Below are 15,199 nucleotides of genomic sequence, written 5' to 3' on the forward strand. Positions count from 1 at the left end.
TCTTCGTTACTCGAACTACTACAATACAGCGAGGGCCAATACTGCCAGCTAAATAAAAGATTCCTACCGCGGAAGGCACCAACTACTGATAGACATAGTTAGCAAATGAAAGATTTTCAAAAATGGTTCAAATGGCTTTGAGCACTGTGGTACCTAATTTCTGAGGTCATCAGTCCCCTGGAACTTAGAACTACTTAAACCTAACAAATCTAAGGACATCACACACATCCATAACCGAGGCAGGATTCGAAGCTGCGACCGTAGCGGTCGCGCGGTTCCAGACTGTAGCGCCTAGAACCAATGGCCACTTCGGCCGGCTGAGAGATTTTGATAAAGAATAAACAATGTATTTACCTTAATACTGTTCAAAAGTCACTATATATATATATATATATATATATATATATATATATATATATAGTGTGTGTGTGTGTGTGTGTGTGTGTGTGTGTGTGTGTGTGTGTGTGTGTGTGTGTGTGTGTGCGCGCGCGCGCGCGCGCGCGCGCGCGCGCGCTCCAATTCATGACACCCATCTTTACAAATTTCCTTTTTCTGGCGGACATACGTCCAGGTCGTCCGCTTATAGCAACCTCTCAAAACTCTGGCATCTCTCTCTCCACATCCACTATTGCTGGCGGCTCACCTCCAACCGAGCAGCGCTACGCGCTGTTCACATCCAACTGCCCAACACTACACTAGCGCGAATATTCCAACAATGAACAATGAGTCCAACCAGCCACAGACTGCACACAGCGCAGTCGATGATTTTCATACAGAGCGCTACGTGCCGTTACCAACATAAAAACCCAAACAGCCTACTTACAAGCAATATGCACGTGTACAGATAACTATAGTATCGCGTACACGAGATGTAAAAGGGCAGTGCATTGGCGGAGCTGTCATTTGTACTCAGGTCAGTCACGTGGAAAGTTTTTTTGACGTGATTGTTGCCGCACGATGTGAATAAACAGACTTCGAATTCGGGACGGTAGTTGGCGCTAGACGAATGGAAGGACCCATTTTGGAAATCGTTGGGGAGTTCAGTGTTTCGCTGTCCACAGTGCCACATTTCAGTCTTTACCTCATACCACGTGACAACGAAGTAGTCAAGGGCCTTCGCTTAAAGACCGAGAGCAGCGGCGTTTGTATGGAGTTGTCAGTCATAACAGACAACGAACGTATTCGTTAGGACAATGGGGTGAAATCTGGCGTTAACGGGCTATGGCAGCAGACGACCTACGCGAGTGCCTTTGCTAACAACACGATACCGCCTGTAGCGCCTCTCCTGGGCTCTTCACGATTTCGATTGGATCCTAGACGACTGGAAAACCATCACTTGGTCAGGTGAGTCCCTATTTCAGTTGGTAAGAGCTGATAATAGGATTCGAGTCTGGCGTAGACCCCAGGAATCCATAGACCTATGTTGTCAATGAGGCACCCAGCAAGTTGGTGGTGTATCTATAATGATAGGGTCTGTGTTTAAATGGAATGTACCGTACCCTCGGGTCCAGCTGACCTCGTCGTTGACCGGAAACGTATGGTTCAAATGGTTCAAATGACTCTGAGTACTATGCGACTTAACTTCTGAGGTCATCAGTCGCCTAGAACTTAGAACTACTTAAACCTAACTAACCTAAGGACATTACTACACATCCATGCTCGAGGCAAGATTCGAACCTGCGACGTAGCAGCAACGCTGTTCGGGACTGAAGCGCGTAGAACGGCTCGGCCACAGCGGCCGGCCGACGTGAATCCCATCGAACATTGATGTGACACAGTGGAGAAGTCAGTTCGTGCACAAAATCGTGCACCGGCAACACTTTTTTCCAATTATGGACGTCCATGAAGGCATCACGGCTCAGTACTTCTCTACGGGACTTCCAACGAGTTATTGAGTCCATACCACGTCAAGTTTCTGCACTACGCCGGGCAAAAGGAGGCCTGATAACGTGTTAGGAGTATGCCATGACTTTTGTCACCTCACTGTAACGTTATTTACACACCGTGAACGTTTCCATTAAACGACATGTCTGTCAGCTGTAAAATGTTAATTACTTCTGAAAATAATATCGATCTGACTAACAGTTCCAAGTTTTCTAATGTGACATTAGCGTCCGATACGACCGTTAAGTTTGATTGAGACTCGTGACACTGCACATTGTACACAGCTGAACGACGAAGGTGGATTTCGATAGTGTTTTCATGTATTTCAAAGAGATGGTAGATGACCATTCTCTTTCCATTTCAAATTTCATAGTTTTATAACATGGACGCATGAAGATCAGTGGACCACATTGGTAAGACACTTTGTTTTTACCGCGGGATGATGGGCCCTGTCGTGCTCATGTGGGCAACACATGGGGGCTCTCGCGCCGGCTATGAAGTGTACTCGGTCACACCCTAATTTTACGATGACTCCCGATCACCCACACACGCTGTACCCCGTGTCGGTAGTCGTGTTGTCGGTTGATTTCCTTCTTATCCCTGGTACGTTTCAGCACCCGAAGGCGCCTGAGTGTTGAACAGCAATGTGGACCTCAAGAGGCCCTCTTGCTGGCTTCCACGTTGAAGTCCGGTATTGGCAGCACTCTACGATGTGATGATTGTAACCTCCCCCTCGCTTATCGACCTTAATGACAATGAAAAATTAAATTGCGTGTACCTAAGGGAAATTTGGGAAAAACAATCGTCACCGAAGTTAATCTGTCGGTAAAGAGGGAGGAAAGGGTTACATCTAAATGAAAGGAAAAATGCAAATGAAACTGGTGGAAATTAATTTTGAAATGGAGTAAAGTTAATAAAGAAAGTAAATGTGCGGTCGTTACGTTAACAATTAACTGGCGTTAATTAGATATTTGAGATTTGGGGAAAATTACGGTCGCCAGTCCTATTGACAACTACTATAATAACTGAAAAAGAAAGGTTATTGCACATAAAATTACCACTAAAAGCGTGGCAACTGAAGGTTGACATTTGTTGTGCGAAAATTGAATGTTTGTCAGAAGTAATAAATTTCGATACATTCTGACTTAATTTAGCAAAAGAATTAATGAAACCGGAAAATTGAAAATTAATTTAGTGATTGAAATTAATAGTGAACTTTGTTTCTGAAGCGCTACGAAATTCAATAAAATAAGGTTAGTCTTGGGCTACCTCAACAATCATTTCAAAAGCTACTTGAATCTACGCAATTTAGAAATAAGAGATTTAACTTTGAACTTGAATTAAATGATTCTGAACAATTAACAATAGTAAAATTTAGTACCTACCAAGCTGAGCTACAGTCACAGGTAAGCTAAAATATGGTAACAAAAGTCGCATTCTTAATTTCTGCTTGTGTAATCTAAATATTGTAGCCAGCTATGAATACTTTAACTGAACTTTGAAATTAAAGCAGTGAAATTGAATGATATTACTTTAATGCTGGCGTTTGAATTTCAACGACACTCGAGTTGATTTCGGAAAAGGAAGGGACCCTGCTTGGTAATGCAATTGGGACAATGAGCAACAAAGGTTCATGCTGAGTTACTGTATTTTAGTGATGATAATTTGAAAAGATGAGGTCTGCCATACAGTTCTAAAACTTAACATGCTTTCAGTCTTCCTTGTTGGTTGATTGAAGGTTTGAAATTGTCGATCGACGAGGTGGCGATAGCCACTCATTGTCGGCCTCGCTGTTGCAGAAGCTGGATATTGGCGCGCCTTCTTCTCGACACGGTCACCAGGCGAAACGGGCTCTCGATGTGCGCCAGCTAATGCTTCCCGTCCGCGACACCGTATCAGAAACTTTCATAACAAGTCGAGCGCAATTACATGCTACCAAACACCGAAAGCGTGGCAGCTCGAGGAAGCGTCACACAACACACGTGCTCCACCGCCCTACTCCAGCCAGACTCTCTCTGCCCGCGCTCCACGCGGCAGAGTTGACACTACCCAAAGATCCTAAACACTTTGGTTCTCCACACGACCTATCGATGTAATCGATCGATAGCACAGTTTTCCCTAGGCCAAACCCAGCGTAAAAGTACAAACAATATTTACAAAACAAACCAATTATACATCTAAATAAATGCATATATACGTAGCAAAACAATTGCAATACAGGGTGATTCAAAAAGAATACCACAACTTTAGGAATTTAAAACTCTGCAACGACAAAAGGCAGAGCTAAGCACTATCTGTCGGTGAATTAAGGGAGCTATAAAGTTTCATTTAGTTGCACATTTGTTCGCTTGAGGCGCTGTTGACTAGGCGTCAGCGTCAGTTGATGCTAAGATGGCGACCGCTCAACAGAAAGCTTTTTGTGTTATTGAGTACGGCAGAAGTGAATCGACGACAGTTGTTCAGCGTGCATTTCGAACGAAGTATGGTGTTAAACCTTCTGATAGGTGGTGTATTAAACGTTGGTATAAACAGTTTACAGAGAATGGGTGACAGAGCACTTCATCACTGGCCTCCAAGAAGCCCTGATCTTACCCCCTGCGATTTTTTCTTATGGGGGTATGTGAAGGATATGGTGTTTCGGTCACCTCTCCCAGCCACCATTGATGATTTGAAACGAGAAATAACAGCAGCTATCCAAACTGTTACGCCTGATATGCTACAGAGAGTGTGGAACGAGTTGGAGTATCGGGTTGATATTGCTCGAGTGTCTGGACGGGGCCATGTTGAACATCTCTGAACTTATTTTTGAGTGAAAAAAACCTTTTTAAATACTCTTTGTAATGATGTATAACAGAAGGTTATATTATGTTTCTTTCATTAAATACACATTTTTAAAGTTGTGGTATTCTTTTTGAATCACCCTGTATATATAAAGACAAAGAAATGTCATATCTTCAGGTAACAAAAATAAGGAAAAACTTTTATAGTACAATAGATGGAAATAGGAGGCTATGCATTTCTGGCGTTACATGATGTCGGAAGACAGTCAGTTTCTCCGTCAGTAGATGGTAGGCGGCGATGAGCATGTAGTTCATCTGGTGAAAGCCATAATGTTGAGTACATCTTCGGCTGCTTCACAGACTGTGTTGTAGCATGTAGGACAACATCGTAAAGATGGAATCGAGTGCTGTTACTGCGAATGCCGTCGACCCAAATGATCAACCAATGATGAGAGCTGGAGAGCTGAAGTACTTAAACGGAGCTAACGTGAGGCTGTGGCGTAAAGCTCAGTTCGTAATGACCACTGTGCCCTCCTTATTCTGCTACATTCACTTAATAGGCTGTTAACTGCTGTGTCAGTCCCTCGCTTTGTGATCGTATGAAATAAATACAGTTTCTTGTAACATGTCTTGCGAGCTAACGAAAATGGTTGTCTCGCTTCCTCTGGTTTTCCGTCCTCTTTTCTGCTGAGTGCTTATTCCTTACTTGGCGGACAGTGTCGTCTATCTGACTCCCTTTCGACATAATGGCTCCGTTGCTACGACTGTCTCTGCCTCCGGCATGATTTGAATTTCCCTGAGGCAGTGCTAGCGAGTTTTAATGTGTGTCGTGAGAGCATGATTATAAAGGGTATCACAAACTTTTGGGTGCAAACTGAAAGACACGATAGTGAGCCCACAACTGATTATATTTTGATAGGTAACCAATGGTCGGTAATGCTTATTTAAGGACATACACAATGTACTCCACATAACAACGACGTAGCTCATACTAGTTGTTCAAAGCGGTGATATGTTTTCAACACGACGGTGCACCAGCCCCTTTCGATGTTAATGTTCGCAAGCACCTGAACAACACTTACCCTCATCGTTGGATTGGAAGGGGAGATTCTGTTTCATGGCCAGCGCGATCGCCAGATCTCACCCGTCTGGACTTCTTCCTTTTAGGTTACGTCAAGACGTTTGTGTATGAAACTCCCGTAGAAACGGATGGAGAGCTGCTTGCTAGGGCCCAAGCTGGCTCTCTCCTGGCACAACAGACAGCAGGGATCTTTAAGAGAGTGCGGCGGAACTTCATGTGCGGTTGCCATGCGTGCATTGAGACTGGAGGTCGTCGCTTTAAACAGTTACTATGAGCTGCTCTGTTATGCGGTGTACGCTATGTACGTCCATTACACAATAAATATGCATTTATGACCGTTGATTCCTATTACAAAATCGGTTGTGGCCCATCTGTCACCTGTTTCAAGTTTACCTGAAAGTTTTGAGACACCCTCGTACAAGATTATAATTAGGTTTTAAATATTCATTCAAGTTGTTACATCTAGTGCGGAACTAATCATTAGCCCCAGCCAGTGTAACTACTGTATTCTAGTTGAGTCCTGACATGAGCGTTTACTACATTGCAATGAAATGAATACCCTTAGCTGCACACAGGCGTTGGTATGTCAACGGGGACAGTTAAAAATGTGTGCCCCGACCGAGACTCGAACCCGGGATCTCTTGCTTACATGGCAGACGCTCTATACATCTGAGCCACCGAGGACAGAGAAGATAGAGCGACTGCAGGGACTTATCTCTGGCACGCCTCCCGTGAGACCCACATTCGCAACTTATTGTCCCGCACTATATTCATAGTGCCCCTGCCCATTATACTCATTACTCGCGGCTTTACTGCCGATTTCCATAAGAGTTCGGGAACTGTTTGTGCATATGCACAGAAGAAAATGGTCAAATGGTCGGCGAGATATGTATATACGTTTACTACATTTTTGGCATCGTGTTTTTCATATAGTGTTGGATGAACTAGTTTCCCCTTGCGGGCTAACAGCAGAAGCACCTTAGGCGACACCTTCAATCTAATGGAACGAAACTAATATTTATTTGTCTGGGTACACAACTGTCACTGCACTAATACGCAATAAGGCTGCTCGCAAATACCAGTTAGTTTGCAGCAGCATTTCACTAACGCAATCATGACAGAGTGAGACACATCTCTGGCGACGAGTACTGTACCACAAGTAAACTCGCTGCTGACAGCAGTATTTTCAGTTGTGTCTGATACGGACTCATCTGCAGTTCGCCCCGCCTCTGTACGTAGTTGGAGACGATTTATCGCTACCTACTCATTTTGCCACTGCGTGGTGCCCTGTCGTAGCGGCGAATTGTTTTTATTCTGACACAATCTAGAAAGCGTTCAGCTGCTAATGCATTGTAACCCGAGCCTCCCGTGTACAAAAACAATCAGGCGTGGGCCCCCCTTCTTCCCCTTCCCAACAGTGGAACACATGCGTGCCATCCATCTCTGAAGATCTACCATTTCCGGCACAAGCGCTCTCTCGAAATCTCAGAGGTCTTCTGGAAAAATCTCGAGACATAAGTCTAAGAAAGCAGCCGTGAACGTGTCCCCCTCAATTTTTCAGGCACACTTTCAAGAAAATATAAATTTTTTCTAATCAGAAAGTACAATTGTCTTGAATATATTTTACGATCTAAAAAGACCTGCGTTTTCATGGCTAACGGTGTTAATGTCAGGTTACATATTCAAGGGTGCGAGATCCAGTCCTGAACCAGTACTAGGATTTTTTAATGTTAGTTATCAGTTTTTCCTGCCACTCAAAATGATTTTTTGGTATGAAAAATACCAAGGTGCACTGTGGTTCGAAGTCCTCTGCAACTTGTTGGGTGAGTCATTATAACGACAGAGGAAGAAGAGAATGCCCCCTCCACTAGTGCGAATTCTATGTCTAGTAAAGTTCTATGTCGTTGATACAAGTTCAGACATCTTTCGTTTGGTTTGAAAATACTAATACTATCATAATGGATGAGTAAAGAAGACTACTCTTCCTGCATATCGAGACTCGAAATTCCGAAGAGGAATATCTAATTCTCATTTGCGTGAATTTCAGAAATTATTTTTGGTGAATGCGATAATATTTGTTCATAAAAAGTCATTTCAGTTATTAGTTATCATTTACCATACCGGTAATTTAAGTACACTTTAGACTGTAATGGAGCTTTCATCCGTTGTTGTATTTACTTTCTACTTAACTGTCTCCTTTTCTTTTCAGTTCTAAGTAGACTGTTGTATCTGGATGCTGAACTGTATACCTTACCAACTGGGCACTTCCTCTGGAAAGTAATTTACAGAACGCTGGTTCTCTCTAGCACTTCTTCATTTCGTCCTCTATTTCAGTTACATTTTTAACGTACTCCTGCCAATTGTTGCTAATTTATACCGGCTTACTTGGGCAAAAAAAAAAAAAAATTAATAGGTTGACGATCAGAGGCAGTTGGGTGATTTGCACCAACAGCATGCAATCAAGGGGGAAACTGAATGAAACAATAAGTCAAGACTACAGACTGGCATGGTTGTAATAAAACATAAAATGGGCTTGTGAGTATCGCTACGCCACGCATAAGTGCTGTACTTGTTTACCCTTGTAAGGTGTCAGTGCAATTACAATAATCTTCAGTAAAACCACTTCACCAAGTTTGGGGAAGGTAATGTTAAAAATTACTGGCCAATTTTCAAATGTTTCTGATAAAGCAACGTGTAAGGAAGAACGAGTGTCGTTGACTAAGTAATGCCCCACATTTTGTTTCTTAGAACATTTTTATTGTTAAGTCAGAGTTTGGTGACAATATACATCAACATGTCTTGCTCATGTCCTATATTTCTACGTAGTCTCCATAACGTTCTATAGCCGTACGACAACGTTGGAAGAGCATGTATTCCTCGCTGGTAAAAGCTCTTGTCCTGTAGACGTAGCCATGTTTTCGCTGCATGAGTGACACTGTCGTCATCTGGAAAGTGCGTTCCCCGTAGAGAATCTTAAAGCGGCCCAAAGAGATGGAAGTCCAACGGTGTAAGATTCAGCATGTCTGGAGCAGTGGCTGTGACAGGACGTCCCGAGCGTGGCCGATCATGGAGCTCTGTTTCAGCATTTCCAAGGCTGTAACTTCCTGTACCCGTCCTCCAACTGTACTCCTAACAACTGCAGCATTGCCATAAATTGCACGCAAACGTTTATGGATGTTCACCATGGTTTTTTTTTCTGCACACAACAATTCAATAACAGCACGTTGCTTCTAACATGAGCCGTATGTAGACGCCATATTGACTCTGTTCTACTGCTCTACCATCTGCCAGAACGGTTCGAAACTTCACCGGCGCACAGAACAAACATCAAATGTGAAGTATGAGCAAGGATGTTTGTCTATATGCTTTAATGGCTTTTTAAAAATGCGGACCATTACTTACTGAACGACCCTCGTAGTACCGCTTCTCAGTATATGCAATGTGTTGACAGACTATTACTTCGGAGCCGGCCGCTGTTACCGAACGGTTCTAAGCGCTTCAGTCCGGAACCACGATGCTGCTACGGTCGCAGGTTCGAATCCTGCCTAGGGCATGGATGTGTGTCATGTCCTTAGGTTGGTTAGGTTTAAGTAGCTCTAAGCATAGGGGACTGATGACCTCCGACGATAAGTCCCAAAGCGCTTAGGGCTATTTGAACCGTTTGCACTTCGGAGCCAGTAAAGGAGCATCAAGAGAAAATGGAAGTTACTCTTTTTTGCTTGAAGCATTAGTGTGGCTAAAAGACAAGTAGTTCCTCCTAGCACAAGTTAGGCCATTGTGGTACTACAAATAAAGCTTATCGACGCTTCGTGGAATATCTAAGAAATAAGAAGGATGTTTTCTCGAGGGTCAACGAACGGGGAACTGATTTAAATCTGACGTGTACTGTGAAGAGACGAGGGAATGTTACCATGAAGTCTCTGTCTTAGCTCCACAGTTTCTACGAACCCGTCTATTTTTAGAAGTCTTTGTCTTTTGGGATTTTTTTTTCAGTTTAACCCGTCGTGCTACACCCTCTGCGGATGTAACTTTCCTATTTTTCAACTGAAACCTAAGAATGTGCTTGAGACTGTGTCGTCTTTCAAAACATTACGCATTTGCAACGGATGCGCTGTTTTTGGCAATAAATTAACTATGTGTAGGTACAAACGCGTGGTACAGGCTGTTTTTGGCATTTTGGCAACGCTCCACACAACAGAAGTGCAAGCTTTAGTTCTGCCGCCATGCAGTCATAGCGAGACTACATGCTCCATGGAAAAAAGAACCGTGTTTCCGCTTTCAATTCATCTTAAGGCGCAGTGATGCAGCACGTGCGAAAATGACTTTCGTCCACCACCTCATTTCTGAGAGGATATGACGTAACACTACAAATCGCAACCGTCACGTGCTATGATAAATGTAACCAATTTTAGGAAACGATTATGCATGTCCAGTGACAAGCAACTCTTGGCGATGAACTTCAGAGAAAAAAGATGGACTGCCACTGTACATAGCTTAAGTGAACACAAAAACTGACATCCCTACGTGTTGTATACATGATGACAATGCTAATTCTTCTTAGACAGAATCCTTTTGGGCGAACCCCCATTTGCCGGCTTTCCATTTAGAGAGATGATACGAACCAAGAAGCCGTTTAGTCCGAATTTACTTCATACCTAGCCGTTGCATCCGACGTGTAAACATTTGCATTTGCATTTAGTTTTTTGTGCAGCTAAATAGTGTGAAACAAACACTGTCAATTAATAAAAGTTACAAATATATGGAATATTCGGTTGGTGCTTGGAGCAACGTAGACGTATTCAAAATGATACAATAATATTTATTTTATAGATCGTTGCGAACAGCTTTCGGCTTTCTAGATCATCCTCAGACAGCTTAAGATTAAACAGGTAGTCTACACAACAACAGCGAGAGCTTCAGTCGGAATTTCAAGTAATTTCTATCAATAAGCACCATTCACAGAATCCTGACTTAATCGCTACAGTTGCTTGCCTGAAGCGGCCACGCGTAGAATCGCAGTTGGACAGGGGGGAGGGGGGAGGAGGGGGAGGGGGGATGTGGTCTTGGTGTTCGGTCCGTATTTGAGCTAGGATCATGGTACTGTCGTTACAGTATATTAAGCAAGGTTTGAATGACAAACCAGAGCAGGTGCCCGATCAAATTGTGCAAATCGATTAATTCCATTATAAAAGACTTTAACTGGGCTGAAATTAATGCTCACCTAATGGCACCATCTGTATGTGCACCGTTCGGATTTTACATGCAAAAACGATCACTTTTAAATAACTCCTGACCGGAGCGAGACTGATGGCTCGAATTTGATCTAAGTTAAGTTTTAATCATTTGAAAAAAAATTTGATTCGTTTGGATTTTACGTTCAAAAAACGACTTTCTTTGCAAGGTTTTTGAAGCGCACATTTTCTGTACTTATACCTTCAAGAATTGGTTCAAACTTCCCACAAGGTAAATAAATGGATGAAGTCAAAATTAAAATTTTTGTCCAATAATTTTTATCCGTTGTCGAGAAACGATGATCTAAAGTAGAGTTAAAAGTAGCACGCAATAATCGTGCTTACGTGGGCTGAATGAGTGGAAACGGTTTAAAGTGAATCAAGTAAATAAGAAATGCGTTCTTTCGATGCAATTGTGAACTCTTTTTGAAAAATCTAGCTTAATTCGAATTTTAGGTGCAAGAAACATGCTTTTTGGAGTTCTTTTACGCGTGCCACTTATATGTTTCAGTCCTGTGGAAATCAGTTCAAATTTAGGAAGAAGATAGATAAATATATGTAATTAATAGTCGCCCCCGTTGTTTTGTGAAAGACTTACCGCTGCCACCATATAAACAACATGCTTCGAAAGACAATAAAAAACGTATGCCGGGTCAGTCGTCGTCTGAGTCAACAAAAATCTACTTCTGTTGATGAGCTGTGGCGGGGTTGTGTCAATATTATTGTAAAGTAAAAAAAATGGCTCTGATCACTATGGGACTTAACTTCTGAGGTCATCAGTCCCCTAGAACGTCGAACTACTTAAACCTAACTAACCTAAGGACATCACACACATCCATGCTCGAGGCAGGATTCGAATCTGTGACCGTAGCGGTCGCGCGGTTCCAGACTGTAGCGCCTAGAACTGCTCGGGCACTCTGGCCGGCGGTAAAGTAAAAGTTGGGTGAAAAATGCACGTATCGTAGCACAAAAAAAGGTGAAAATGTCCTGGGCCGAGTTTGGGTTGTAAAAGAAGCTTTTAGACTTACATAGCTTGAAAGACATTTAAATCAAAACATGTTGACATATTCGCGCTTTTCAATGAGTTACCACTATTTTCCCAAGGCAGTGTGCTCCATTTGATCCACCCCTATTTACATGTATGGTGAGGGTTGTAAGAACAAATCGACACGCGTTTGCCTGGTTCTAGAGAGTATCCCAGAGTGGGGATGCATCTATTATAGGAAGTATCCCAGAGAGGGATCCAAAACTTTAATGACACGTTATGTTATATTACACGACCTAACAAATGCCATGTTGAATGGCACAATGGCAAGTGTCATGTTATACGACATGTCATGTATCATGTCACTTAACATGATGCGTTATGTCAAATGACATGGGTACTAATACTAACAAGTAAATAAGCGCGAATATGTTAACAGGTTTTGATTTAAATGTCATTGAAGCTGCCAGATTAGTCGAAAATTAGCTCCCTTCTTTTACGTCCCTAACTCTTCCCAGACCATATTCGCCTTTTTGTGCTACAGTAGGAGCAGTTTTCATTCTAGTCATTAATGGTCAAATACAGTATCATTATTAACCCTTGCTAAAGAAGCAGCAGCAGCAGCTATTTATCCTTTTTCTCACTTTACTAGAAGAGGGGATGGGTTGGTGGGATACATTCTGAGGCATCAAGAGATCACCAATTTAGTAGTGGAGGAAAGCGTGGAGGGTAAAAATTGTAGAGGGAGATCTAGAGATTAATCCACTAAGCAGATTCAGAAGGATGTAGGGTGCAGTAGTTACTGGGAGATGAAGAGGCTTGTACAGGTTAGAGTAGCATGGAGAGCTGCATCAAACCAGTCTTTGGACTGAAGACCACAACAACAACTAAAGATAGTGTTCAATTCGTAATTCGTATAACTGTTCCCAACCACATTCCATTTACTCCTTTTTCTTTTCTGACAACCACGCCCCCCTCCTCTTGTTCATCACATTCGCTAGTTATTTTGTCTGTATAACATAATAGTTTGTGCCATTACTCACTTGGGTACTGTTTTGGTCCATACATTCTTATACTTTTAATCTTTGAGTATAATGTAGTAGACTATAAGATTTATTTGCTCACAGCTTTTTTGTGTACTTCTTTAGGCTTATGTTTCTCGTACAAATACGTATGTAGTCGTAAACGTTCAAATATGTTTGGAAAAACGATCTTGGTTCAGCTGTTAACTAGAAAATTAATATTAATGTGGAACGTGAGTCGCGTATATTTCAATTTCTAGTATATTACTAATCGTATAGAACTGCTGTTAGTGCTCAGGAATTCCATTTTCTGCCCGCATCTCGTGGTCGTGCGGTAGCGTTCTCGCTTCCCACGCCCGGGTTCCCGGGTTCGATTCCCGGCGGGGTCAGGGATTTTCTCTGCCTCGTGATGGCTGGGTGTTGTGTGCTGTCCTTAGGTTAGTTAGGTTTAAGTAGTTCTAAGTTCTAGGGGACTGATGGCCATAGATGTTAAGTCCCATAGTGCTCAGAGCCATTTGAATTCCATTTTCTGTAATAACGTTTACAGTTATTAGACAATGGAGAAATAAAACTTATTTAGTGAGCCAGTTATATGTTCCAGTGATAGAAATGAAACTTCTAAATGCAGACAATGCGATTAATGAAGCGAAAAACGATGAAAAGGATCTGTAGTAGTTGTCGATTACACTCTGTAACACTTGAAAGTCTCTGTCACGCATACCCATATACTGTGTCCTAATGCAATGTCTTGATAACGGCCATAAACGCTTCACACCTTCTTCACTTGCATTGTGTGTGATTGTTGCTGCCACTTAACAGGGAAAACTGTCTCCAACTCTGGAAAATATGTGAGAGGAGCACTTTTGACTGCCAGCATCTTCCAGTCGAGTATCAGTTACGTCCAGTACTCCAGCCACAAACTTTAGAGTGACACTGTTACCAAAACGTTTGTGGTCCAGAAAACATTTGGTTCAAATATGCCATTTCAACACTCACCGCTGCGTTTCGTTTCCTTGTCTGTTGAGACGTCTTTTCTTAAATGAATTCAGTTGGGACGAAAATTACTGTCTACAAAAAGGAAACAAGTGCCAGTGGTACCAGCACACTGTAGCATAAAGCGTTCGAAAGTTTTTGTCCATCCCTTCGAACTGTTGAATAACCGTTTTGAATGACATGGCTGCCGGGACTGGGTCTTGCATTTAGACTCCATCCGCTGTAACAGTATCTGGAAACTTCGATAGTAAACTGATGCTTTTTCCATTGCATGATCGACCCAGAATTAAATATTTCGGTTGTCGGAGTCGACTACTAACCGTAATTTGTCAGAAAGCAAAACGTCGTGGCTTTTCCATTCGATGTTCCTCTGCCCGTTCTCAAATGACAGCGCGAGCCGCTGTGGCCGAGCGGTTCTAGGCGCTTCAGTCTGGAACCGCGTTGCTGCTACGGTCGCAGGTTCGAATCCTACCACGGGCATTGATGTGTGTGATGTCCTTAGGTTAGTTAGGTTTAAATAGTTCTAAGTCTAGGGGACTGATGACCTCAGATGTTAAGTCCCATAGTGCTTAGAGCCATTTGAACTATCATATGACAGTATGGTGGAGTGCTATTAATTGGATGGGCGCCATGGGTCCTACTTGAGACGACTGTGATCAGTTGAATATCACATTCTGCGTTAGTTTTCAGACAAGCTTTTCCTGTCAAGTTGTGGCGGATGGTCACCAAGAGGTAATGGTCGTCTGTGGATTAGGTTGGTCGTAGAGGACCTTGCCGTTATCACGTAGGAGTACCTATCAATGGTTTCGCTATAGCGGTATGACTGACCAAGCTCTAGCCGAGCCGTAACATACTACCCCTCTGTTTTCGATGACTCACGGTGCTGTGACACGGCATCAGGTTTACTCGTGTTGAAGTGGGCATTAGCGCCGAAAAGCAAGCAGCCTGTGTTTCACTGATGTTCCAGTATTGAGCAGATGAACTTCAATCGGTCCCAGAAACAGTATTCTCAAATCAAATGGCTCCGAGAACTATGGGACTTAACATCTGAGGTCATCAGTCCCCTAGAACCTAGAACTACTTAAACCTAATCAACCTAAGGACATCACACAGATCCATGCCAGAGGCAGGATTCGAACCCGCGACCGTAGCAGTCGCACTGTTCCGGACTGAAGCGCCTAGAACCACTCGGCCGGCTCAATATTCTCCCCATAAATGTTTAG

The sequence above is a fragment of the Schistocerca americana genome, chromosome 5, assembly GCF_021461395.2.
Source record: "Schistocerca americana isolate TAMUIC-IGC-003095 chromosome 5, iqSchAmer2.1, whole genome shotgun sequence".
Classification (NCBI taxonomy): domain Eukaryota; kingdom Metazoa; phylum Arthropoda; class Insecta; order Orthoptera; family Acrididae; genus Schistocerca; species Schistocerca americana.